At 40.5% G+C, this 26,778-nt stretch overlaps 1 protein-coding gene across 1 annotated transcript in view; it reads left to right on the plus strand.

The window, feature by feature from the left end:
• The first annotated feature begins 8,493 nt into the window (after positions 1 to 8,493).
• Positions 8,494 to 26,778, plus strand: part of gli1 (GLI family zinc finger 1) — a 56,054-nt gene continuing 37,769 nt past the window's right edge. The window contains exon 1 of the mRNA XM_084349502.1: positions 8,494 to 8,819. The gene's annotated coding sequence lies outside the window, so the exon portion shown is untranslated. The remainder of the gene's footprint in view (positions 8,820 to 26,778) is intronic.

Here is a 26,778-nt window from a genome sequence, read left to right on the forward strand (position 1 = left end):
CCATTTAGAGTAGATACAATTTGTAATTTTCAATTGTAATAAAGAAGACACAACAATAAACAGGATAAAGAAAAGGTCTCTCATTCATTTTCTCTTATTCATTATAAGAAGTTCATAAAGCAGCCACTTATATTCTGGGTTCTGATCATACCTAGATGGTGTACATGGGAGCATAAACAATACACTTTATTTAGTTTAACATTTGACAGGGTTGGTAAAAAAAAATATATATATATATAGTAAGTTTGCACTTTATATTTTATTGCATACATACCCAGGACATAAAGAGTCATTAAATATGCCTCTAATGTCACATAAAACAGTTTGCTGGGATGATGTGAATCTTTCCAACTGATGAAGGCGGCAGGTTCTGCAAAGGACGCGTGGATGTGGGAGATGTCTGTAAGCAGATGCAAATATATGTACAAATGAGTCAACAAAACATTTGGATATTTGACTCTACAATGATGATGTATATATGCAGTAAATGTTTTATATTAAATCACAACATTTTGAATAAAAGCACTCACATTTATGGTTTTGTTTGTCGTCAAACTTCACCAAGCTGCCAGGAGGGAAAAAAAAGAGACATCAATACAGTATATCTATGAAAGCGTACATTGTGTTTCTATATGCATATTGTTAATATTATGAATATATAGATGATGTTTACACCCTGTATATGTTGTTTGTACACACCTCTCTAATGGTGAAGACTGTATATAGGACTGTACTGCTTTCATGATGTTTTCGGTTGCTGTATTCTCAGACTTGTATTATGCTGCCCTCTGGTGACAGTGACTCAAATACAAAACTATTGCACCTGAATACATATGCTCTATTTTCCCTCATTTTTAATGTGGCTACATGGTTAAAAATGCAAATTGAAACATTTCTATGATTATTCGCCCTGCACTCAGATCATAGTGTTATTAGAATTATTAACTGCATGCTTAAAAATATCTATTATTATCTATCTACATGTACCTGTAACTGTCTGAAGCTGTAATCATGTCACATTTTCTCAGCAGAATATTGTGAAATATTTAGGGAAGCCAAAAATATCTACTCTTACATCTACATGCATTCTGGTCATATTGACAAAAGCCATTTGTGTTATTAAATTGAAATTGTTGATTTTAATTTTACACAGGCACAACATGACAGAAATGGCTGTCCATTATACAGGGAAGTTATTATATATTCATATCATGATACAATAGAGATATATGATATGTTATGTTGATTTTATTTTAGTGATATTGTTCAAAATTGCAGTGAAAATGTGTCATTAAAAACCTACATGAAGTGATCTAACAACACACTATAGCTGTTTAAAATTGAATTTTTGTCTTTAATTCAACCTTCAACTAATAAATAAACCATAAAAGAAAATAACAGACGGTTAAATGCCCTTACTCATCCTTTCTCTTTTTTAAATTGCCTTACAGTCTAAAGTACGTAATCCATTCAAAATGGACACAGGATTACGATCACTCCTGTAGTACTACAATCAGGTAATGCCTGAAACATTTATACCTTGTACATTTATAACCTACGCTTGACTGCCTTGGTTGCTCAATTATCACTGCAATGTCTTTTTGTTTGAAGTCAAACTTCCTTTGTAATAAAAAAGAACAGATTACACCAGTTCAGGTAATACAATAAGTGTTTTAGAGTAACTTCATGTAAGAAGAAGGTGGTGCCTTAGATAATAGGAGCAAGCATTCATTATTTATAGAGGAAATCTTCAAATTCCACTGCTGAAGTGTAATAAAATAAAGATACTGTATATCAAATTGGATTAGAGGCAAAGAGATATCAGGAATAACAAAGCTGTGATTTGTAACTTTAACAACTCATTAGAGTCACGGGAGAACTGTATCCACCTTTAAAAACACGTCTTTATCAGTTTTAAACATTCACCACTTGACAAACAAATATATAGTATGTTAAGTGCAGATTTAGATTCATTAAAATGTTTCCATTTTCAGTTAGACACAGGTTATTTCTAATCAAATAAAAAAACATCCCCTATACTTCCATATGTTTTTTCAATTTCAGGGAAATGAGATTAGGACATGGTCTGAGATTTGATCAAAAAGTTAAACTTAAGGATTTAGTTTGTGTGTCAAGGTACAATCTGATTCCAAAAAAAGTTGAGACACTATAAAATGTAAATAAAACAGGAGAGAAATACAAAATATATCATGTTTAAACTGATTATGAATTCATTCAGCATCCAAACCTAAGTGGAATCAAGGTTGTAGAAGTTTTATTATTATAATAATTATAATTATTATTATTATTATCATCATTATTTTTATTATTGATTTGCTAAACGTTTAGAACGCAATCTCAGCATGAAACTGAAGACATGCATGGCAGAAATGCTATTAAACTGAACTTGGCAGCATTCTGAAGTTGCCACGTGCAGCTCTACCATCTTAGCTATGCATCACAAACACTGCACAAGCTGCAACCATCAAACAGCCATGCTAACTAAAAAGAAAATGTGTGCATGCATTACAAAAACATTTGCATTAAATGCACACTGCATTAGATTCCTCGACAAACTACAATAAGATCTCTGTGCAGCTCTTACCTGTCCACTCTGCAGCGACTGAAGGTGTGCAGCACTCGTGCAGCCATCCTCCTGTGTTGTTGATCCCCTGCGGGCTCTCCTCTTCAGTGTGCATGCCCTGAGGTGAAACCTAGTGCACGCTTAAAGCATCCTTATATGTAGTACCTGCAGCGCTGTCAGCCTGCGACCCCGGGCCAATGAGAAGAAAACATGTGCAAAGGACCATCTGCAACGGAAAAACAAATCCTGTAAAAGATTTTGTGGATTTTGCTGCACGGGGGAATGGTGTCCAGCTGCCCTGAGTCTTAGTGACAGATGCTTTCTCTCCCTCTCACTTGGCTGAGGTGCAAGTTCCTCTGTATCCTCCAGTGGCCTTAAATACTGTAAACCTGGACGTTCTTCCACCCTCAGCCCATACAACACTTTAACTTTGTACTTTTTCTGCTGTTTTGTGTTACTTTAGCCATCTATTTCACTGTTGTGTGCTTCATGTTACATGGAAATTCTGGCAAGAGTTGTGGTAATATTTCAGCATGTCATATCAATTTACATGTAACTCGCAGCATATTAAGTAAAAAAAAATCAGATGAGCAAGAAATACCCATCTAATGGCTTCTACTGTTTAAAGATGTTTTATGATAACACGCTGAGGCCAGGTTTCAAAATAAAACTAATAAGAAGTGGAAGAAGTTCTGTCTGTGGCTGGACGGCTTGCAAACAAGTTCATCCCGAGGTGAGGCAGTTCTTTATGATAATCTTATATATTTCTTATTGAGTTATAAAAGGCAATGGCTCATACTCAGTTTTACACTCATGTAACTTATGTTCCAGACTGGTTTAATGTGGTTAAAGACATTAATAAGCTCCAATGTTATTACCTCTGTCTGTGTTATTCATCATTTATTGTCTGTATTTGTGTTGTTGGCACTTTAAATGAAGATCATGCTGTTGTTTTGTTTATCTACAGTGTTTATTTGGCATGTTCAGGTGACCATGACTTATCTATTCCTTGGGCAAATAAAATCTGTTAAGCATACAAAATAACATTTACCTCTTGTGTTTAGCTGTGCAGGTTGTTTTGCTTTTTTTAAGTGTCAAGATATCTTCAGATATTCACCTCTGAAACATCTGCAATCAGCTGGAATTACATACAACATGTTTTTACACACTCATTACACCCACGATAGTTATCATAGGGACAGTTTTCTTTTCATGATTTAGAAAGTACAGACTGATATCTCAAAATCTTGGCACATTAACTTAAAGGTAACTACTTTGTATACCTAGATACTAAATAGAAAAATATCTGCGGAGCTTCTTTCATATTTAATAATTAACGTTGTTTTTATCTCACAGTGCTAATTATAGAATAAAAATGCAGGTTAAAACGTCAAATAAACAGTAAAAGAAGGGCTAGACAAGGTCAACAGTGCTCAAAGGGTTTGATTTTGTGACTGATAACATTTGTTTCTGTACCAGTAAAATAACAAATCCACAAGCACGAGGCAGTTGTATTTTAAAGCAACAGTGAAAGCTGAGTCAAAGTCTGAACAGTTGGTGACCTGAACCGAGGCCGGAGACCATTGAGAACATACGGCCAATGGCTAAATCAGATTTTGTCAATGAAAGTCTTGGGCTTTGGTCCTAATATAGCCGCCACTGTAGCAGCCAAGCAGGGAAATCTTGGATGTAAATTAGTCCACAGATGCTGACACCATATGCTTCATCTGACTGCAGAGGGAATCCAACACAGGCTTTCGCTGGAGATTATCAATGGGAGGAGATTAAAGGTGAAGCAGCAAACCCAGAGAGCCGGAGTATTTATGGCCTCAAAGGATCATGTAAGACATTTACGTTTGGTATTTAAATATATTTATGTAAATGATCCTTTTGCACCATGCACAAGTATTATCTTGATTACTCATGACCTTTGTGTAATGTGTTAAATGTTATATGTCAAATGACTGACAAGAAATAATGTGCAGAGCATTTTCAAGTAACATCAGACAGTATATGAGTATATACTGTAAAATACCTCAGTGCGAAAACAAAGTCATCAACAGTAATGAGTAGAGAGAGTTATTGTGACCAGAGGATTTACGTGAGAAGCTGCTCTCTGAGAGGAGAATGAGAAAGAAAGCCGCATCAGTTGATTACTTTGGCCACTTGGGGGCAGCAGAACAAGATGAAAACACACATTTGACAGACAGTATCATTAACTTTTGGCTCTTTTTTGGTCTCCAGCAACACTGGAAGGAAATACCTGGCTCATTCGCTCTGAAATGCTCCACTGTGTTCACCATTTAGCTGCCAACTTTACCATATGATGCTTGGAAAGTGATGTGCAGGTGGTTGATTTGACCTTATTCTGTTGAAAAATTAGATCCCAGACTCGTCAAACCGACATCATAGAACTAGAAGCTGAGGCATCACAGAAAGAAATCTGTGACCCTACTGAGGCACCATGTTTAGGTCATATGTATTCAAGGATCTATTTCAGATCTCAGTGGTTTCATCACAAGGGGCTACTCCTTTCATATTACACTGAATTTGATGCACTAAATGGTGAATGCTGCAGCTTTTAGGGGCACTATGTAGTTTTGGAGAAGAAATTCAAACTCAGAATTTTAATATTTACAATATTAATAAGGTGATAATAGAAACTCAGAAATATTAGTTTTTTCCATAACTGAATAAACAAACTGTTTTCGGAGTAAATGAGGTCCCAACACTGTTTGAAGCTAGAAAGGTGGCAGGGTACGCCAAACATAAACAAAGTAAAACAGTATCAAACTGTGTTGTCCTTTAAGATCAGTTTGTTTATTCAGTTTATTCAAACAAAGACTTTGTTTATTTAGCTTATTTGGGCATAAATAAAAATCTTTTTCTTGTGATTACAATTTCTTCTCCCAAACTACATCATAGTGCAACTTCAAAGTACCGAACGAGGATGTTTCTAAATGCAATCTAATGCAGAAGCTAAGATCAAACAAATGCATTTCTTAATGAATCTTGAAGAGGAAAGATGAATGGCACAGAAGGAAAGTTACAGGTGTCTACCTCCAAAGCTCGTAAAGAGCTTACGGCACGAGACGGATTAGAGACTAGGTAAGTAATGTTGAAGGTTAGTCATTATGACATTCAGTTCAAGTGAATGTGACTGAGCCGTAAATGACTTAATCAATTAGTGGGTACACTACACTTAAGATGAGAATAACTTTTTTTGTTATTATCCTTATTTCTTGGCCTGTTCATGGCTTTATCAGGAGAGTTTAGAGAGATGACAGGAAATAGGCTGCAGCAAAGGGCCACAGGTAAGACCTAGCTGCAGCTAGGACACCGCATCCGTGCATGGGGCGCACGCTCTACCAACTGAGCCACTGGGGTGCCCCTAAAATGAGAATAATTCATTGATCTACCTGTAGGGGAAAAAAAGTGTGCGGCACATGCCATCATGTAGGACGGATCTTCAGTATTAACCTGTTAGAGCGGCAAAAACATGGTGCTACACACCCCACCTGCCACCTTCTGTGAAGAATGTGCGTGTACGTTGTTGCCTGACGTCCCCATCGACTTCTGTTGTTTAGAAGAATGCTGCAACGCTGTTTTGCCGTGAAGCTCCAGATAATTTTTGTGCGGACTACAAAACGTCACTGGTCTTTCCATCGACGCGAGGATGAGAAATGACAGAAGTTTCATTTCTGGGTGAACTTAGTACAGTGCACACAGTAGACTACACATGGCAGCATCATTACATGCACAGACTCTGGAAAAACAATTAATACTCCAAAGCTTGAATACTACTAACTGGCCCAAGGTTCTCTGTCTGCCAGAGAGTTTGTCATACTTTGATGAAACACAGATTTATTAAAGAATATGCACCACACTGTATGAGAACTCTGAAGGGTTTTAAATCTAGACGCTGACACAGGGCCTGATGACAAGACACGGTTACAAGATGGATTATTGCAAACACAAGAGCTGCTTCAGTTGATGTTAGTGGTGCAAATTGTTTAACAAATTTGACATTAATCAAATAATTGACAGACAGAACGTTAAGACCTTGGAAGTGCGAGGCCCTGGGGTTTTAGCCCACAGCCTCTCTGAATCCAAGACTAACTTTACAAGTGATTAACGATAGCACCACAATTGTACCATATTTAATGGTTGAATATGATTAATGTTTTTTTTATTTATGTATCCCTCAAGCAGTTAAGCACATTAACTCAATTTTGTTTCCATTTTATTCAACTTTATACGTCTCCACTACATGCCAGAGACAAATATTATACTTTTTATTCCACAACATTTATCAGTTTTAGGTTTTTTCTTTCTCCTACATCTTAAACTACTTTAATACCACTTCCCTGGATAAGCTGGAACATACACTGTCACTGTTTTTCTGAGCTCATGAAAATGTGATTTTTGTCAGAGATATTTGGTCCTAACAGGACAGTAACACTACATATATTTACAGAACAATGGTTCCCAGGTCAGACGTACCCTGACAGTCCTGTCTGATCAGCTCAGGTATCCATTCATCAACACCGACACTTATGTTCCAAATATGTTCATTTGAATTAATGTCACACTGGATGTTATTTTGCTTATTAATCTTATAAAAGAGGACATCTGTTCAGCATCATTACAGGTTCATAAAGACAATTGTCAGTAAAAACACTAAATATTTTTTCGCTGTCACAATTAAGCATCATAATAAATAGACCACAGGATTTAAAATAAACTAATGAATTCAGACACAGAAATGTAATTTTATCTTTTATCATAAATCTGAAACCTAAAACCTGCTATCATTTGGAGACGGCACATATAAGGGGATTAGTGATCTCCTGTATGCTAAGTAAAACACTGACAAGGACAATTTTACTGCACGATGATGAGTACTTTTTATACTTTAAGTACTGTATTTTATTGATACTCACATACTTTTATGTAGTTTTGGAGAATAAATTCAAACCCAGAATTTTAACATTTACAATATTAATAAGGTTATAATACAAACTCAGAAATATTTATCTTTTCCCATAACTGAATAAACATGCCGTTCTCAGAGGAAAACAAGGTCCCCAGAACACTGTTTGAAGCCAGAAAGGTGGCAGGGTCCGCCACATATAAACAAAGTAAAACAGTATGAAATTGAGTTGTCCTTTAAGGTCAGCTTGTTTATTAAGTTTATTCAGTCACGAAAACAAAGAGAGTAAGTTTATTTAGTTTGTTTACACATGAAAACAATCAGATTAAAAATCTCTTCTCCCAAATTACATAGTGCACCTTTAAGTAAAGGCTCTGAATGCCACCGCTGACCCCGACACGGGTGCATGTTCTCTTTATGAAACCAGAACACACATGTTGTCGACCTGATGCTCTGGTCCCGGTCCCGGTCTGAACTCCGGTCCAGGTTTTGTTGCGGATTTCAGCGGCGAGGCGCAGCAATCTGCAGCATCCCCACACGTAGCCAGCCACACACGCTGCCCGAGAGGCTGCTATGAAGTTACACCATTAAAGTAAACAAAAACATTTAAAGATAGATTATCCCAATTACTAGAGAGGAACGCACTTTATATAGACTCGACCATGTCCATACAAGCATTTTATAAACACGTGCATGTTGTAATGTCTTTATATAACTTCACTTTGTCGCTGTGAACGTATTTGTGTTTATTTGGAGAGAAAAGGGGACGAGAAAATGAGAGTTTAAGCGCTGTGTGGTGCATGTTAACTTTGAGGGTAAAACTGAGGCAGCGTGGTCCCTTTTTTAAGAAAAACAAAAAGTGAACTTCCTGTTTCGGGGTGGTCCACAGACTGTGGAGAGAGGGAGGGAGGAGGGAGGAAGAGAAGGGGGTGCGCATTCCCACATTGGCTGTGTGTGCAACCAGCTCCAGGGCGCTTTGCGGGACTCCATAGCCGAACATGGGGTTCAGTTTTGTCACCGTTTGCGTAAAGTGACTCTGAAGAGGAGAACGATCTATGGAAAAGCGCGTCTGAAAGCGGGATAAAGTTTTGGTCTGCGCGTAAAATTCGGTCATCTCCATCCGAGCGCGTCTGCCAGAAAGTAGAGAAAGAGACAGAAGAGAGAGAGAGAGAAGGAGAGGGGAGAAGGGAGGCTTTACTGGAAACTGAGACTTTCACAGTCCTTGGACACTCAGAGCTCTTTCAAGGACTCTGGGAATCAAGTGAGAAAGTTTCATGCTGAATATTGCTGCGTTAACCTGAGGTAAGTGGAGCTGATGGCTCAAACTCGACTCTGAAATCACAGGCGATCATTGAAAAATCAGTCATTACACGTTTAATCGTGATTGTTGTTGTTTTTTTGTTCGTGAGCACTGTAATTGTGACTTTTTCTTGCTTATTGTGGTGGGAAAAACGTGCAATTGTGTAAGAAGTGATGGTCCTGTCGTGGCTTTATCCCCTCAGGTGACTGTGCGTGACTCTTAGGCTTTGCCCTAAATTAATTAGGCTGGCAAAGTTTAAGTAATTGAGTTACATAATATTTCTACTAACCCACTAAAGTGTGTAATGCTTCAGCCACTGTGGGATCTGTGGAGTCATTCAGCGCTGTCTTGTCTTTCTGACCATTTGTGGAGATGTGAAGAATGTGCTGGCACCAGCTGAGGTTTGGACACCAGAAACATTGATTTAAACGTTGATCATTTGGGTGAAATGCCTCTTTTAAGGGGTTCTTACTGACTGTTAGCACAGCTTCGAATCATCTGGCACAGCCCAGGGTCAGAGGGCCACCCGAGAACAGCTGTTTCTTGTAACCTGAAATACTTTAGGTGCCGATATCTTTTCCAAATGTGTGTTTCTGTCAGGACACCCACAAAACAACATCATCAGTGAGCGCTGTGTGGGGCTTCAGGGGGCAGGAAGCTCCTGTAAATGCCCCCATCAGCCCGTAGATATTGTCTTTTGGACTAGAAAAACATGCATTCATGTCTCCCATAATCTCCCCCTAATCTGAGATAGTTTATCGACTCGGATCTAATTATCTCCGTGAGAGGTGACTGTAGCTGTTAATGTGGGAAGATTAGGCCGCCTGGTCTTCATGTTAGTGGCCCTGGAGTGAAGAGCGTCAACACTGGACTCAATAGAAGAGCCAAACACTTATTTATTCCAAAGTGACAGTGAGAAGTGCTGAGCACACACAACTCACAACCTCCCTAAACAGTATTTGCACAGACACACACACACACACACACACACACACAGGGATCTCCAAAAACAAGCTGTTACCAATATGTTATTCATCGTTTTAATTGATTACACCGGACAAAAGGAAATCAGATGAAGTTGAACTGAAGTTTGTAAACACCTCAGACATTTTTTCAGAAAATATAACCAAGCAAACGTTCAAACGCAGCACGGCTTCGGCTTTTTTTAAACATGATCCATTGGAGAGAAGCGGTTCTCAAGGTTGAGACGGGGGGAGCGATCCGAGGGAGGAAAGTGCACTTGTCCTTTGGCCACGTGTGAAAAGCTCTACAGGGGAGCTTCCTCGCCCTCCCTGGTCTTTATCAAGTGTGTTAAGGCCAAAAGGCTCCTTAATGGGAATGCTCTTAAACAAATAGACCATACAGGAAGCAACTGTCCTCCTATGCAGCCACAGGAGAGGACTGATCTGGTTTATCAGCGCCATATCAGAGCGGTGATAAGTCTCTATCAGGCTGAATACAGTTGAATTTGGTGGATTGAATTCCTGAGAGTATACACAAAGGTAGGTGCAGGATTTTAAGGTGGATTTAACGAGTGATGACAGTTCACCAAGAGAGCAAAATGTGGAATATGAAACATCTCTAATGACGTGTTTGAGTCCTGTGTTGGCACCATTGGCCGGCGGTTACGTGAAGCAGGCAGCAACAAGTGGCGTGTTTTTGTCCAGATTCCATTTTGGTCCGCTCAGCAAGAAACATGTGTCACGTGATGCCGCCTGCAACCCCCTTCCCCAATCCTCCTCCTCCTCCTCCTCCCACCTTCCAGTGAGAGGGAGGTGAGGAGGGGGAGGGAGGGAGAAAGACCACCCTCACTGGGATCACAGCCCCTCAATCAGACCCTTTCACACCCTGTGAACCTGAAACAATCAGGGTTTAATAGCAGCTGTCTGTCTGTGCCGGCCCCGGCTAAAACCATGTAGGCTCACAGCGCCGAGCCGATCGGCAGACAGGCCTGGGGATGCTCCAAAGGACACATGAGCAAAGACACACACACACAAACACTCCTTTTCTGTCTTTATCCCCTGCTACTCTTTTCTCTCCTCATCTTCTAGTTTTCCTGCCGTACTTCAAGGCTCATGGAGAGACGGTCGGCTCCCTCAGATCGCCGGTGTCAGGGTCTGGTATTCGAAGGTTATTTTGGTTCATCGGATTGAGTTTGTGTTGTTTTCAGGCTGCTGCAGGGGCTTTATTCGCGTTGTGTGTCGTCATTCATGGACATCGTTCATTGAGAGCGGAGTGAATGGATTTTTGTCATGGTGGTTGTTTTGGTTAGCAGCACTGAGCCAAACTTTATCTCATCCGAGCCATCTGAAAAATCACGACAGGAGGCCACAATTATCATCTGTGCCACTAATGTGTAGAGAGAGCTGCAGCGGTTCGTGGAGTAAGCGATCAAAAGAAAATAAATGAATCATTTTAGTCATTTTTCAAGCAAAAGTGTCAAATATTCGCTAGTTCCAGCTTCTTAAATGTAAGGATTTGTTTTTTTCTTTGTAATTTATGACAGTAAATGAAGAGTCTTTGGGGTTTGGGGCTAAACAATTAATCGAGAATGAAATGAATCAGTTTCGTTAGGTCAGATAATGATAATAACCATAGATAATCCCTCTTCTCAGAAATATAACATTGAACATATCAAGTGATGCTGAAATGAGAATGAATGACACCAAAGGGCAAAGGCATTTCACTCTTTATTAAGCTTGAATTGCAGCAGCCAAAGGGCACACATAATAGAAAGGGGAAATGTTGCAGTCATGGGAAATACTCCGAAAAATCATTGTTCATGGTCACTTGGAGCTTTCCCACCCATTAGAAGGGATATCAGACAAATTGCAGCAGGGGAGATGAAAGAAAACGATCCACAGAGACAATTGGTTCAAAGCAACAGAGAGATGAGAGGTCGGCTGTATTAGATGTGATTATGTCAGTGGATGTAAGATGGGAAATGGAGACCACAGTGTCAACAGGACAATTGACATCAAACACGACATCTCATAAAAAAAAAACCCGCTGCCGGAGAGAACATTGAAGTCGGATGATTCTGCAAAAATCATGGATAAACTTCAATGAAAACTACGGTCGGGTTAAGGTTAGCAAAAGATTGTGGTTCTGGCAAATAAACTGTGGTTGCCGTTTGGGTAGGGTTAAGCAACCAAAACTCTTTGATGAAGTTTTGGAAATATGCTGGTTATGGTTTGGAAAAATAGTCTGACGGGGCACAACCTCCTGTCTCCCACATGGATTTCAGGTGGGAATCATCCAACACCCTGACCACATGTCTCCAGGAAAGTATGTTTATATATAGATAATTTGAAACAGAGAAATGCAAACAATACAAATGCATCCCTGCCAGATTATGTTCTATAGCAACATGATTAAGAGACAAATTGTTCACTGACAATGTTTTCTTTCTTTTGTCTCTGATATACAGTTAATTCTTTCAATACAATATCCACCCATAACAAGTAAAGCATGATTCAACTTTCAACTTTTAAAGCATGATGGGGTCATGGTTTAATACAGAAAAAGTGATTTGAAGCATGAGTCATGAGTCATGACCCTATCCCTAACCCACGCCACGTTCAGCTAAAACCATGGTCTTTCCAACACATGCAGGATTCAGATTGTGCTCCCGGGTGTTACAGAACTGCGCTTTAAATGGCCACTATTCACAAATCCTACAAACACAGTAGCATAAAAACGTAGCACTTCCCATCGAATAAACTTTGACACGGAACATATCCAAGCAGGAAATACTTTCGCAGTATACAATGTGTTATGTGCGAGACAAGCATCAAGGTTGCTAATGGAGGGAAATTAGTATCTAAGTGGAAGCCATGGTAAGAATTTGTCGAAATTCTCTAAATGCTAAGGAAAGGTGCTCTGATGCTTCCTTTCTTATCTCCTTTAGCATAGCATAAACTGGACCGTAACATTCAAAGCGACCACAACATGTTATGGATCCCACCACTTTTCTTGTAAAGACATGCGCCCTACGATGCCTCTGATTAGCTTACCCTGATATTCTTCTGCAAACCTGGTTTAAGTGAAACCACTGTGAATTTAACGTCACTGTTAATGTTAATTCTGAAGGACTATGAGTTAACAGTCTGTGCGTGTTTTTCTTCCAGTTAGTTTCTTAAATAAATAGACAGCGCTGGTGCCGATAGAGCAGATTTGGAACTGTAGTTTCCCCGGTAAAGAGACCGACTTCTTCGGCTTAACCCTTTCTTCAAGAAGTGTGGCACACGGCAGCTAAAGAGGTCTGTGTGTTTACCAGGAAAACTACAGATCAAAATCCGCTATATCAGCACTGCTGCTGGATGTTTATTGAACACCGACGGCAAGGGAAACACAGACGCAAACTTTTAACCCAAAGTTATGCCCAACCAACAAATGCAACTAATCAGGAGCAGAGTCAGGCAGGTTTTGCAAGAAAAGTGACTCTGGCAGACCAACCCCATACCACACCGTTGCAAAAATGCGTAGCCGAGTGCAAAGTGCAATCGGACTCTTTTGGCACTAGGGTTTCCTTCATGTCATCATGAATTCTCCTTCACACCTTTCCTTGACCTTGTGAGGTTTTCCATTGAGCTCGAGGAAAACTGTTCAGGAAAAGACACAGAATGTAATTTTTTTGACTTTTCACCTGCAGCCAATTGCTGACCTCTGCACATTAGGCATTAGCTTGCTACATAAAAGTTTCCATACTTCCTGCATTGGCACCGAACTTCACCGTTAAACGTAAGTGGTGATCTGCAGAATCGTCCGACATGAGCGTAATTCTGAGAATAGCTTGCTGCATATGACGTTGGAAGCAAACACACTAAGTCACAATAGAGTGCCAACCCAGCGAGACCCCGCTGACCCTAAAAAACCTTTGGACCATCCAGTCGATCTGTCTTTTAGGGCGGGCCTGGTCCCAAATGCGGGAACGTTCTAATGCCTTAATACCACACGTGAAAGGTCAAGTCACATGTGTAGCAGCAGGCAGCATTAAGAATGATGTTGGTTGTATTTTAAAGTACATGCAGTGTTTTGTCCCTGAGGGAATATGTGCATGTGTGTGATACAGATGCTGACAGTAAAAGGCGGAGTCCATCCCTTCCCCATCGTCCCTCCTCCTGCTTTGAATGAGGGTGGCAGTTTTTTGACACACTTGTGTGTGTGTGTATGTGTACGTGTGTGTGTTTGCGTGTTCAAAAAAGCAGTTGACTGCTAACTATCGTCTCATGTGGTTGATATTAGAAATCAAACTAGCGCTAATAGGATCCAGGTGAGGTTGTGAATAGCTTTCAGATGCACAAACAACCCACACCGATACTTACTCATTTCCTACTGTTACATTAGCTCGGTTTGTAACCTTTGGGCTTGTGGCTGGGTTTTCTTTGAGAGACGGTGGTCGGCTGTGGATGACAAAGGCCAAACATTAGCGCTGTTTGTGGAGGAGCCCGAAAAAATGGATCGTGTGACTTGAGATCCAAGCAGTTTGATCCGGTTGAGAGGAGTGAATCGAAGTCGGTGCGAGTGATGATTAGATGAATTTGTTGTTAACAGGTGTGTGTTTGATTAGATTCTTGCAAGATATTGTACCTGCATGTGTGTGTGTGTCCTTGGCCGTGTGTGTGTGTTCCAATGTGTGTGTTCTCTGCCGCTGATGACTCACGGCACGCTGTCCTGTCGACAGGCAGAAAGAGAGGAGGAGGCGGGTGTTTGTTATTTCAAAAGGTTGCCATAGCCACGGTGCGTTCGGGTGCTGCCATCATCAGTGTAATTAAAAATGATAAAATCATTTCTTCTTCTTTCTTCCCGCTCCAACAAAACTGCAATCTCTCATTTTAACTTTAAGCAGAGAGGTTAGATTACTCCTCCTTAACAGTTTGTATGTAAGTCACTAAATTTCCAGCGCCGTTTTATGTGATAGCCTATTACATTTTACTGCTGGAATAATTATTTCCGACTTTCCGAAAGAGAGAGAGAGACAGTGTGTGTGAGAGACGCTGAGTTGAGTAAGAGTGCAGAGGCGCATCCATGTTGCGTGTGTTTATGATGAGACTTCTGGACAACAACTCTGTTATCTGAGATGAGATAACAGCCGAAGCTCCTTGCCTTGGCCGATGTTCTTGGGCAACTCGCAGCTCCACATTCCCCGCTCGCTCCTAAACCTATACAGCAAGGACCAAGATATTAATCTATAGGGGGAAACAGACATTTTTGATCACTCATGCGGTGGTATGCTGCATTTATTACCTTAAGATGATATAGATATTATAAGATGCAGCTGCACACGAGGGATGGTAGCTACTTGATACCTTTTTCGGTCCATTCTGAGTGGATGCCGCACCAGTGAGTGCTTCTCACAGGATGTCTGGGGGTAAAAAGTCTTGATTTTGAATTTGTGAGGGCTTAAATGCCATAAACTTTTTTTATCTAAGTTAATTTATCTATTACTTAATTTATTTTTGTCAAAATGAGTCAAGGTCGTCTGCATGAAAGTCGACATTTCTCATGTTTCTCATGTCTTTTTCACTTTACACTTACACTTCGCGTACACGTTGGCAAAATGCAGATGAACTCAACTCACTTATTTTAAAAGATCTTAATAAGCAGTACATTTAAATGTTTTTATGCCCAGTAGACACTTTGTTTGAGGGCTAGGTAGCATTTGAATTGTTTTATATCAGTGCCAGTTAGGGCTGCAGCTAAATTGTTTTTACTGTCGATTAATTGGTGATTATTTTCTCGACTAATTGATTCTTTTATTTGGTCTTTAAAATGGTGGAAAAAGTCGACCAGTGTTCGTCAAAGCCCAAGATGACGTCTTTAAATGTCTTGTTTTGATGGCAGTCCAAAGATATTCAGTTAAATGTCACAGAGTAAAGAAACCAGACAATATTCACACGTAAGAAGAAATGAAAAAGAAAATAATACTTTTCCAATAACTTATGATTTACCTTGAATTTCATCAAACATATTCTGTATTTTTAGCATCTTATTTTTGTAGAAATTAGTTATTACACCATTTTATTTTATTTTTTTTACAGTGTAGATTGTTATTTCGCAAAATATGACATAAAGCTGCTCAATTATTCAGTTTTAGCAATGTGAAACCTTCTTTGATCAAAATGTAGTTCAGTTTAGTTTTCTCAGACCAGGAAGTCTCTGAGTTTATTAGCACATGTTTGATACTTCTCAGCCTAAGTGTAGAGGAGGGTTTTTTTATGATCATGTAAAGATCTTGCTGAGGACGAATCGAGCAATCCCAGCATTTCAAGTTAAAAAGAGCGTATTCTCAGCCATGTAGACTTTCGAAAAGTGAGTAAATTGAGATGAGGAGCAATTACCCCAACCGGCAGCTACTTTTGCATATTTCTGTGGAGAATGAAGAAGATCTCCATGTGTTCCAGGTTTACAGGGTTACAAAAACTACATTTCAAACAATAGATGACCCAAACCACATTGCCATTGTAGCTTCGTATTACATGTTTACGAGAAAGGAATACTTTGGTCAGTCCTCTAAAACCACAAAAAAGCTGAAGATTCCTTCTCTTTGTGTGTTTTCATCTCCTGGTTTTGATGCTTCTCTTCCAAACTTTTCCAGTTTTGTATAAATCCTCCTCGGCCTCCTCAGTCTTTTCTCACATTCTTTCTCCTCTCCTTCCGCCGCTCAGCCTCTTGCGTCTTTTTCTATTCCTGTTCTCCCTGCTCTGTAACTAAGTGACAGTTGTGAGAATCTACAGCGGCTTGCTGATGCCACGTTAACCAGATCAGATGCCATAACAGGAAGTCGGCCCACATGCATGGATGTAGGACAGTGACACACGCGCATGACTTACTACCGCTGCAAGCCAAATGCAGTGCGAGCCGTCACCGATACACCGACATGAATCTGCTGTGGGTCAAAGGTAACCGTGCCCTCAGTCAAACAGCCTCGTATTTACTACAACACATTTGACATGACATCCAGTCTGCGGAGCGCTTTGATCAGACTTCAGGCTCCGTGTGGAAACTCACAGACGGTCGCTGATGATTCAGACAAAACTCTGCACCTTCCTTTTCATTTATCTGTAACATCTGTTGATTGTTTTCGCAGCAGAGAGGATGATAAATCTTCTTTTGAAGAGAAGCGACCAAACCGAGCTCATTTAGGCTGAAGAGCTCCGCAGCACAAGACTTAGAAAAGTGATGTGGCGTGCTTGTTTTGTTGGTTTTGCGAACAGACTGGATGCTTTCTTCTGTAGCATTCAATTTTGTTTACAGTCTTGTGCCTTGTGGCCATAAATGGAAACTAGCCGTCTACTTTGTGTTGAGAAAATAATTCCCTTCAGGAAACGAGAAACTATCGGGAAGGTTGTGTTGACTTCGCCATTGTCTCCTTCAAAGAGGAGAAGAAGAAGAATCCCTTATGAGGATGGTACAGTAAGACAGAGACATATAGGTCCTGTGCATTTGCTGCATATTTGCAAACTTATTAGGCCTTTAGAAAAATAATATTATTGGCACGCGCTGAGAAAGAGCTCTCCATTTTCATTAACAGAGGAATTCGTTGGAAAGGAAAGAAGGGCAGAAGAGAGTAAAGGGTGAACGAGAGAAACATTTCAGTGAGTGTGGAGGAGTGAGAGAGGGAGAGAGAGAGAGCAAGGGAGAGAGAGAGAGAGAGATGCAGATTGTTTTAAATCCGCAGCGAGTCAGGCTCTCAAATTTATGCCCATGGGCTGCTTCTTGGGTGGGCTGCAGGGAGGGCGGTGCGCTAGCTGGAGCAGGGGAAAGTTGCAAACTCCAGACTGCTCGCCTCGCTCTGCAGCTTGGCTTTTCCTGCTGGAACACATTTACAACTCAACCGTCCTGACTGGCTGACTGACTGCCTGGCCCTGCCCTGCACTGACTTAACTACAGCGAATGATTTTTTTTCCCTGCTTCTCGTTGAGCAATATTTTAGATGGTATATTTCGTTTTAACGGCGCCTTATTTAGTTTTTTTTTAAGTCTGGAGCGTTGCTGGAAGCTAGGACAGACCTTCTGTGAGCACGCGGAAGTTTTCATAAAGGATGAATTATAATGGTATTTTGACGTTTCTGTTCTTTTTCGACAGTGACATTTTATATGAAGTTTTAAAGGAATTCAAGGGTTTAAACTGATTGCCTCTCCGAGAAGCAACACGAGAACTTGGATCAGATAAGGCGTAATATGGCTCGTCTGTATTTCATGCCAGCAGTGACTGTTTGTTTTGCTCAGCATGAGAAAGATCCGGGCCCACATCTTGCCTTCAAATAGATTCAATCACGTAGAGGACGAAGGAGAGTAGTTCACTCAACAGCCAGCTATCAGGCATTGTTTTTTAACTTTGGAGAATCAGGGTTGGATACAAGCTGCTCGCAGTGGTGACAGCTTCACATTATAATAAAAAGTCAAATGTAGACAGAATCTGTAAGTCAAGGATTTGAACACAATATGTATATTCTAGGGCATAGTTTTATTTTGGGTTACTATTAGAATAGGTTTACATGATTTAATGCTCAGAAAACATCAGATTTCACTCTCTTTAAGGCCCCCCTCCTGCACACCTAGTCTCCTCTGATTGGTCAGCCTGCACACGCCTGAGCCAGCACCGCTAACAACGACAGAGTAGCTGTGCTAAATCAATTGTTAGGAGCCAAACTAGCTGCTAGTCATTAATAGTGCAATTGTGTGACATGGTGATGTAGTGTGATGTCACAAAGTCACAGAATTTAAAGCGAGACGACTGACAAGAGCAGCGTTTTCTGTGGGAGAGAGGAGGTTCCTGTTGGATTCAGACTTTGACCTTTTTTCAACTTTCAAGATCTTTTACATGCACAAGAACCCAAACAACACACCGAGGGAAAGGAACAAGCTGAAAAAGCATAGTGCGTCTCCTTTAACAGATTGTCTAAAGTCGACTCTCTCTGCCTCTGACAATGTGCACCAGTTTGAGCTCTTCCTTCACGTTGTGCGAAACACTGAAAGGCCTGTTCAGTTCCTCTAACTTTCTCCAACAGGGAGGTTTTCTCTGCCTCGGTAACGGCGCAGGAACTGAACACACAGCGAGAAGATGACATCAGCAGCATGTAAATCAGCTCCCCTCACAGCAACAATCTAAACTTCAAATTCAGAGGCCGGTCGGTCGGTTGGCTCACCACGATAATGTGCTGACACACACAGACACACATGTCCACGCATGCATACACACTACAACAATAAGAGGCCAGAAGGAAGTAAACAAGTGGTTGCTTCAGTACGAGCAGCTCTCATTTATCTTCAGTTTTAAATTTTTGTCAAGGCTTTAATCACTAAGTTGTCTATCTTTTAAAAAAACAAAGTAAAACACACACTATCCTTGAAGTTAAAACAGAAGAATCTCCGCTTGTGAGTGTATTTTTTCTTCTACTTCTTCTTCTTCTTCTTCCCAGAGGTCTAGGTTCATTCCAGCCTGCGTGTCTGGCCTCTTTGTGAGCTAATTCGCTCTGAAGGTATTACGGTTATTGGAAGGCTTGTAAACCATTAAGTCTTTATTTACAAGAGAAAGAAAAGAGAGTCTGGGTGACTGCGCGGGGGCGAGCTGGGTCTTGGTACGGGCGCTGACCCCACTGTAAGCGATGAGAACAACTGAATTTGAGGAGCTGCTGGGACATCTGGTCGTAACTGCAGACCACTCCTCAATTACATAATTGTGCCCATTAATTACATGAGGAGGGCCTTCATTTCCTGGTAGGCAATAACTAACAAAAAGAGAGCCAGTAAAGAAGGAGCTCTGAAACACACATGATTATAGTGTGTTTGGTGAAACATGAAACATGGCCTCCCGTGTTTAAGAGCAGCTCAAGGTTAAAAAGCCACAGAGAGGAGTGTGTGTGCTCATCCACGGAGCTCATGTGAAACTTCATTTTAGAGTTTTAGAGTAAAACAGGAGTGACGTGACGCAGCTGTTAGTGAAACACTTTCTTGACGGTAAAGTCTCGAGACAGTTTGTTGTCATCGGTAGCCAGTGTTTTTGACCACACACAAAGCTCCCTGCAGGTCGTTTCTCCCGGAGAGGACCCGGAGAAATGGCTCACCTACATGTTGTGACTGAATGGATGCAGGTGTGATGGCTGTGGTGGGTTTCACACCGTGACAGGAGAGCTTCTGTTTGAGCAGAGTGTATTGTTACCTCAAATGTTTCAGCGTGTTTGGAAAGCAGATACTGGATAGTAGACTTTGCAGAATTTAGCTGGTGTCTCATTTTTTTTTTTTTTTATTGAATTAAGTTTCAGGGCTGCAACTGATTATTATTTTCAGTGTTATTCATAGTGGAAAAAATAACGAAAAGCTCCTACAGCTCAAAGCGACATCTTCAAATGTCTTGTTTTTAGAGTTGCAACGATTAGACGAATAATCGATTGTAAGAAAATGAATTGGCAACTGTTTTGATAATCTATGAATCACCTAAGTTCATTTCAATCGCTGGTTCCAGCTTCTTAAATTTAACGATTCGCTGCTTTTCTTTGTCATTTCTGCGGGCAAATGAAGAGTATTTTGGTTTTGGGCTGTTGGTTGGACAAAAGAAGCAATACTATGATGCGATTATCAAAATAGTTGCTGATGAATTTTCTCTCAATCACCTAATCAACTCTCAACAATATTTAACCTGTCCTTTGAGCTGAGGGATGCAAAATGGCGTTGGTCTGCGGTTCCCATGCCGTGAACTGACCTGCTGCTGCACTCAGCATGAAACAAATGTTGGAATGACAATGCGGCTGTCGCAGCTGTTGTTTTTTCAGGTCCAGAGCTGTTGTCCTCCTCCTCCTCCTCCTCCTCCTCCTGTACTTCTTTCTTCTGATGCTCCTCTTGTCGTCATCACTGTCTCATGCCAGAGCGGGATCAGCCCGTCGGACAGGAGCTCACACAGCAATGCACCTGCTAGCAGGAGTTTGAGAAGAGCGCGGGACAACGGAAGAGTGACTGGTGGGGGAGAGATACTGTCTTTCTGTGAGTGTCGGAGAGAGGCCAGGGCGCAGTGAAAGGAAGAGGCTGTGAGAGTGAGTTTCTTGGTCTTTGGATCGAGGTACCACGCTGGGCATTTATGCCGAGGCTTATGGGACCAGACTCAGCTGAATACACAGAGGGTCAACAGGGATCCACGCTCAATTTTCTTTTCACACAGTAGTACAGAGCTGTGTGTACGCACTGTGATAGACTGGCGACCTGTGCAGGGTGGATCCCTGCCTTTCGCCTTTCGTGCTTGCAGGGAAAGACTCCAGACCAACAGCAGAGAAAGTATGAATGGATGAAAAACGCTGTCAGAGTTGTTCTGATTGTATCACATTGTCTATATATCACACAAACTGGGGCATACAACTTTTATATTGTCTGTAATGGCCCTAAAATATATTTTAAAAAAAGTATGTAGAACACCCATGATTAGAAAGTTTACCAAGTTTCAGAAGTTTTGAAATGGAAATGGTAGCTATGAATTACAGTGTCATTATGTTGAGGCGTCGTTGTACCAGCCTGTCTGCATCTGTGTCTAAAATGCGTCTCAAACATCCCAACAGTCGTTTAAAAACACTTCTTTAACTGATTTCACCATTTACGCTAAATTTATTAAAGAAGACAACATTTTAATGATGGTTAACATGCCAAATTTTACGAATATTTTAAACAGTAGCGAATAAATTATACTTATTTGTCGTCTGTGAAGAAAGTCCCCAGACTCCCTTAAAAAAAGGCTCAATTTTGAGACTTGTTCCATTAGATGACACTTAATATACTTTGTCCAACGCTGTCTACAACACTTTCTTAACTATTTGTGCCTACTTGTTAATTCGGCAAATGCTATACATTAAGATATTTATTTCTTTATGTAAAAAATGTCCTATCTGTTTGTTCCGGTGATGTAGGTGTATATTTGCATTGAGAGCAGTCACGTGAAGTTCTGCAAAAGCACTCTGGATGTTATTCAAGGCCATAACTCAGGAAGAGAGAAGGAGATTGTGACCCAATTTCATACTCCAAACAAATAGCGGGCAGCATATCACCAGAGTAGATGCTAACTAGCGCTAACTGTAGCTGCCCTGAGCTGGTTAGCTCAGTTAGCCATGCAGCTAGTGGTTACTAACAGTGAGTTTGGGAACAAGGGAGTGTTAGTGTTTACACCCCACACGAGCTTCGGACCCGGACAGGGCTAGCTGGTTAGCATGCTAACTTCAGTAGATATCTCTGCAACACAATACACAGATGTCATAATGTCAAAGCTGGTATTTATTGGCTTTCTGTGAATAATTTACTTTGTTGATTTTTGAATGTTTTCAACTAAAATTCTTACATATTGCCCCTTTAAATTCCTTTAAATTTTAATCTGGATGGACATGGATGTAAACTGCGACTCGAGTGGTTTGCAGAGGCAGACAGCCACGAGGTGGTAATACTGGTTTGACTTTTCTGTAATCTTTTTTTTGGTTGAGTGCTTTTTTATAAGGCGTCAAAAGCTTGTTGGAAAAGTTGGAAACCACTCCTTTAGTACAGCAGTACATGTTATCTGTCCTCTGTCACCAATCTGCTGACGGTTTTACGGTGATGTCAGTTGTTGTTTGAGGTTTTGCAATGCCCTTTGTTGAAGTAAGGAAACTTGTAGTAACATACTGACTGTGGAGTACACAGTTACACACTTTAATAGAGATGAATCAGGACACTCAACTGTGCTCAAGTAATGTATGTGGAGTTGATAACATACATTACTTACGTTACATTTTTTTTGGTTAAGGTCAGGGTAAACTGTCATTATGTGTAAGGTGTTCGTCATGTTTACATTTGTGTTAAAAAAGAAAATAACGTCTGTTGTTGTGCCATGCACCATTTTGTGTTTGTATTATAACTAACGCTAGTTTACTGTACAGTTCGTTTCAGTGGTTGATCCTCACACAAATACAGTCTCGCTTCACTTTCTCCTAATGTGATGACTCTGCAGCAGGTTGTGACTTTGTTGGACTTTCCCGACTGCTGATGATTTCCCCAGCAGTTAAACCCCCGTATCCATCTCTCTGTTCCCGTTATTTCTATTCAGGACGGGACAGGCAGTTGTTCTGCTGAGGCACATTTATTGGCCCTTATTAGCTTGCACCTGTAGTCTATTAAAAACCCTGGTTTGCTGCCTGACTGGCAGATTTGCACTGTCTTTGAGTTCTCAGTGTGGTGAGAGGAACACTTCATTTGGGATATGAGCAGAAATTTGTTGTCCTGCGGAGAACAAACGCCGGATGTTAAAAGTTTCAAACATTGTAACCCACAGGATCCCGTTCAAAGGGGTTATTTATCGACGCTTGTCTCCTCGGGCAGCTGTGGAGCAGAAATGTGGTGAGCACTTGTGCGTGTCAATGTGTCTGTGTGAATGTTAAGTGTCTTGTGCGTGTGCATGGGCGTACAGTGGGCGAAGGGACCCAGATGTGGACGTCGTGTGAGAAGGGAAGTTGTTGCTGCTGCTCGACCGGCAAAAAAACTTTAAATTCACTGTGTAAAAGGAATCGGAATTGGCTGAGGCTGCGCTTTATTGCTGAAGGGTTAAAAGCAAGAATGTGTTTTGTCTTCTTTCAGAAGTCACGTATTCTCATTTAGGTGACTCATGTCTTAAAGTCAGTTGTTCCATTAACCACCAGCGTCAGCAAGTTGTTCAGGCAGCTAAATCCACCAGAAATGCATCATAAATATTTAGTTAGGAGGTGTTACAGTATTATGTGACAGAGCACGAGGATAATGATGTGTGTAGCTGCTAATACAATGGTCTTTTACATCGAGCATTGACTGTGTAAAATATAAAAATACCATTATCATTATATCAGCCGTTATTCTAATGCATACAGAATATATGCATGCTGTGAACACACACTTTCTTGCAATAATATCTCAAATGTGGTTATCAAACACACAAAGATGTGTTTGTAACAGAGGCAGAATATTTTATACTTTAACAATAAACTTTACTGTCCAAAATGACATCAGTGCACTGAAACAGTAAACTTACTGGGAATTTATCATTTATTGGCTGATTATTTATAAATTACCGAGCGTCTTTTTCGTCGATGTCTCAGCTGATAGCGGAATCTAGTTTGTCCAATATATATGGTAATTTGAAAACTTTTTTGTGACTTTTTTTTGGTGACTTTTTTGTGATTATAATGCACCAAAGTCGTTTCTAGACAACAGCATCCGCCAATTCTGCTGACAATAATGTAATAAATATATAATATTGGTCAGGCTCTACTAGAGAGTAGTGTTAGGCATCATCTGCAAATGCATTGCCTAAAAAAACATTTAAAATTTTACAAAATATAGAAAATTAATGTTATGTAACGGACTATTTATTGGCTGGAAACAGTAACTTCCTGGAGTTTTCATTGGCTGCCTGGCAACTGGTCCATGGCAAGAAATAGTTTGGCAAATAAACTATTAATTGTAATTTTTACATTTTGGTTCATGCAATTTTAGCTGTTACCTTACCTTACCTTTACCTTGTTTCCTGTCTTTGTGCTAAGCTGAGTTATCCCACATTTTGTACTGTCGTAATTTCCTTAAATGTCTAAACTGTTCCTTTAAGACTCTGCACTCGTGGCATGGACTGGAAATCATCTTTGCATCGCATTATCCTCAAGGAGTCCAATCGTTTTTAGATGTCACACTGTGTTGATGTGTTTTTGTGCATCTTTTTCCCTACAATCATCATTTAAGTAACTTGAGTAGCACTAAAAATAAATCGACGAATAATCACAAATAAACTGTTCGGCAACTGATCAGATCCCTTCACATGTAGTTCCAGTCGGTGGTGAGTTGAGTCGTAGTCTTTGCGGCTGCTCCCCCATCTTCTTCTCTCGTCTTGTGTGTCCCAGCTCACACTCCAGCTTCCTGTGGGATAGAGCCGAGCCTCGGGGCAGGGGGATGTCTGTTTCCAACCAGCCAGCTCTGTCACACATGCTGCAGCTTGTCAGACCGAGTGTGTGTGAGGGTGTCAGAGTCAGTGTATGCATGTAAGTGCCTATACAGTATGTCTGTGTGTCTCTGGCCTTGTGCAAGAGTGTTTCTTTGTGTGTGTGTGTGTGTGTGTGTGTGTCTGTGTGTGTTTAGATGTTCAGAGATATGGGTGTTTTCTCTCTGTGGGTGGAGGTGACTGTCTAGGACGTGATGAAAAATTCAATTAGGAGGAGTTCACTGCGGTCCAGGTTCATCTCAGGTTGCCTAAACACAAATTTGTCTTTGTGAGTTTTATCTCTGGGACAGCAGCGGTGAATCTCCTCTGCAGGCTGGATGTAAAACATTAGCTGACTCTTGTTGCAATGGAAAATAAATATGTATACATCGTACTTGCACACATTAACCAGTGCTGTTTAACACAACACAAATTTTAATTTAGCTGAGATAAACACAAGAAAAGTTTGTGTGTGCTCACACAGTCTATACATGGCAAGGAATTATATACCCGACAAATAAAAGGAACTCACCCATGTTTGATTATATTTATCCTTTTATTTAGAGCCTTTGTCCAAATATTACATACAAATCAGTAGTTAATGTAGAGGTTTTTATATACTAATGTGTTGTCTTGGCTGGTTGTAGTCCTTCCCCTGTTTGGAAATGTTGCATTCTGTGTCCCGGTCACTCTTTTTTTTTTAAGTCTTGTTGAATGCAGAATTCTTGCTTGCATCTGTGTCGTGCAGTAGAAGGCGAAGCGTCTAGAAAAACAGTTTGATTTGCGACACAACAAATATGAGCATGATATGTAACAATAGACGTTAATCTTTCCTCACATGGTATACTGTATATCGTCATCACACAGCCTCCGTTGGCGCTAACTTGCCAAATGTAATGTCTCTGGTTGCCTGGCAACTGGTCCTAGCCAAGAAATTGTTTGGCAAATAAGCTATGTTTATTAAAAGCCAAAGTTGATGTCTTCACATAGCCAAACTAACACTCTGATTTGGAAACACAACAAATTTGCACAATCGAGTTTAATATCTAAATCACAGTACAAAGTCAACATGACAAATAATTAGTATGGCACTTACAGTAGTAAAGTGCATATCTGCCACCTAAATACAGCAGATTGTGTTCATCGGAATCCGAACATTAACAACCGACCAGCATACGGACACAGGTGAAAACAGCCTCCTTGGCGAAGGTAAAAAATAACTAAAAGTAGCTGTTTCGGCTCTAATATTAACAAAAAAACTGAACATATGTCTGTTTGTTTTTCATCCTCGGTAAGAGTGAACCTGAAGGTAATGACACATCTCTCTCTCGTTAACTTGGCGTTCTACTCAAAGACAAAATGTCACATTAACAAATGTCCTCAATCATAGGAAACTAATTCTGTGGTCTTTCAGTATTGTAATTTCACACAGTCAGGGTTTTGGCATGTTTATGTGGTTCCACGTCATGCCTGATCTCTCACAGGCACTACGTTAGGAGACAGTCTGCGGCGTACAAACATCAGCAGGATCTGTGTATTTCTGTGTAAGCAAAGCTGTGTGTCTTTAAGTCGAAACCTTTACTCACACACACACACACACACACAAACACGGTGGCTTTCTTTACCTCAGTGCTTCTTCCCCTGCTGGTTGGCCATCAGAGCAGCCTGGTGGTGTGTCTGAGGTGTGTGGCTTACCACCATGTCATTGCCTGGAGGGCTCCTGCTGTCTGTTGTCACCTACGCAGACACACACACACACACACACACACACACACACACACACACACACACACACACACACAGATGTTGTGTTTCCCTTTTCTGATCGATCCAGAGCGAATGAATGAATCTGAAATCAACCTGAACATATATAAATACAGGTCCACTGTTTCAAAAGGTTCATGCTTATTTTTGTTTAAAATGAAATGTCATGTTTAGCATCAGATTATGAAGCCATGTGCAAGATGTCGACTGAATGACAGCAGACAAAACAAAACGTTGTTTCAACCT

The sequence above is a fragment of the Pagrus pagrus genome, assembly GCF_965226575.1.
Source record: "Pagrus pagrus genome assembly, chromosome: 3".
Taxonomy (NCBI): domain Eukaryota; kingdom Metazoa; phylum Chordata; class Actinopteri; order Spariformes; family Sparidae; genus Pagrus; species Pagrus pagrus.